We start from the raw sequence: 2,500 nt of genomic DNA, 5'->3' as shown, positions 1-2,500 counted from the left end.
GTTTTGTAAGCTGGACCTCAGGTCGGGTTATCATCAGCTAAAGGTGAGGAAGGAAGATATACCCAAGACCGCATTTCGCACACGGTACAGACACTATGAGTTTTTGGTAATGCCATTCGGGGTGACAAATGCTCCATCTACATTTATGAGCTTGATGAACAAGGTGTTTTTGCAGTATCTAGACTAGTTTGTGGTGGTGTTCATCGATGACATTCTTGTATACTCGAAGACTAAGGAAGATCATGCAGAACATCTATGGACAGTGTTGGAAATCCTGCGGAGGGAGTGCTCTATGGGAAATTGAACAAGTGTGAGTTTTAGCTGGAGCAAGTGTCTTTCTTGGGGCATGTGATTTCAGGAGCAGGTATCACTGTAGACCCAAAGAAGGTTGATGCGGTGTTGAGGTTGGATCCGCCTACATCTATGACAGAAGTACGAAGTTTCTTGGGGATGGCTAGATACTATAAAAAATTCATAAATGATTTTGCTAAGATTACAGGACCACTTACTAGGCTGACTCGGGAGGGGGTCAAGTTTGTGTGGGCTCCAGAGTGTCAAGCTGCATTTGAGGAGTTAAAGAAGAAATTGACAACAACACCAGTTTTAACCATGTCGGATAAGTCAGGGGGATTTGTAGTGCACACAGATGCTTCTGGTTTGGATTTAGGTGGTGTTTTGATGCAACTTGGGAAGGTAGTCGCTTATGTGTCTCTACAGCTGAAGACACACGAGCGGTACTACCCGGTTCATGATCTAGAATTAGCGGCGGTTATTTTTGCCTTGAAGCTATAGCGGCAATATCTTTTAGGGTAGAGAGTAGAGGTGTACAAGATCATAAAAGTTTAAAGTATATATTCACTCAGAAAGAGCTCAACATAAGACAACGCAGGTGGCAAGAGCTTATGGCCGATTATGATCTTGATTTGTAATATCATCCAGGATTTGTTAATATGTAGTGTCAGATCATTCGAGTAGGAAGCCTGTGGCGATGAGACTCACCAGACAGTGGGAGTTGCTAGCTGAGTTCTGGAGGATGAACAAGGAGATTATATTGCCTGGAGCAGGGAGACAGTTGATGAGTTTATAGTTATAGTCAACTCTGGAGAGAACTGATCTACAAATACATAAGGATGGATCTTTACGATTTTGTGGTAGGTTGTGTGTGCCTAAGGGTGATGTTAGAAGAGAGCTACTTGAGGACGCGCACAGTTCTGTGCTTTCTATTCATCCAGGAGGAACGAAGATGTACCGGGCCTTGAGAGAGCATTACTGGTGGTCAGGAATGAAGATGAAGATAGCCCGATTTGTGTCAAAATGCTTAGTATGCCAGCAGGTGAAGGCTGAGCATCAGAGGACAGTCGGGTTATTACAGCCCCTTCCTATTCCCGAGTGGAAATGGGAACATGTCATGATGAACTTTGTCACAGCTTTGTCGAGAAGCCAGAAGGGAAACAATGCTAAATGAGTAGTGGTAGACCGACTCACCAAGTTGGCTCACTTCATACCATTTCGAATTGGGCAGACGACAGAGAGTTTAGCTAAATTATACATGAGGGAGATAGTACGGTTACATGGGGTACCGGTTAGGATTGTTTCTGACAGAGACACGCGATTTTTATCACACTTTTGGAGGAGCTTGTAGCAGTGTATTAGGACTAGACTAAGTTACAGCATGGCTTACCACCCTCAGACAGATGGACAATCATAGAGGACAATACAGATTTTGGAAGACATGTTGCGGGGATGCATGTTGGATTTCAAGGGCTCTTGGGAAGATCACTTGAATTTGGTGGAGTTTTATTATAATAATAGTTGTTAGGCTAGCATCTAGATGGCACTTTATGAGGCAATATATGGAAGAAAATGTAGATCTGCTACCTGTTAGGATGATTTTGGAGAGCGGTGTCTGCTACGACATGAGATGATAGTGAAGACAGTAGACAAGATAAAGGCAATACGGGAGCGCCTTAAGTCGGCTCAGGATAGGCAGAAGAGTCGGGCTGATACTAAGAGGAGACCTCTACAGTTTCAGGTTGGAGAGAATGTTTTCTTGAGGATATCCCCAACCAAATGAGTTATCAGATTTGGCAACCACGGGAAGCTTAGTCCACATTTCATCAGTCCTTTTGAGATATTGGAGAGAGTAGGAGAGGTGGCATATCGGCTAGCTTTACCTAAATCGTTGGAGGGAGTGCATGATAAGTTCCACATATCACAACTTCGATGATATGTATGGGATAAGACTCACGTTTTAGATATTGTAGAGCTTCAGATTGGGATGAACTTATCATATGAGGTGCGACCAATGAAGATTTTGGATAGATAAGGGAAGGTCCTCAAGAACAGAACTATTCCGCTTATCTTGGTATCTTAGGGACATCATGGACCTGGTGAGGCAACTTGGGAGAAAGAGGACAACATTCGTCAACGCTATCCACATCTCTTTGCTATAGGTGACCTTTATTTCTTTTTATAGTCGGAGAGAAATTTCAAGGAAAAA

Source organism: Asparagus officinalis, chromosome 6 (assembly GCF_001876935.1).
Source record: "Asparagus officinalis chromosome 6, Aspof.V1, whole genome shotgun sequence".
NCBI classification, from domain to species: Eukaryota; Viridiplantae; Streptophyta; class Magnoliopsida; order Asparagales; family Asparagaceae; genus Asparagus; species Asparagus officinalis.
The sequence above is the reverse complement of the archived record's forward strand: the minus strand, read 5'-3'. Positions refer to the sequence as shown.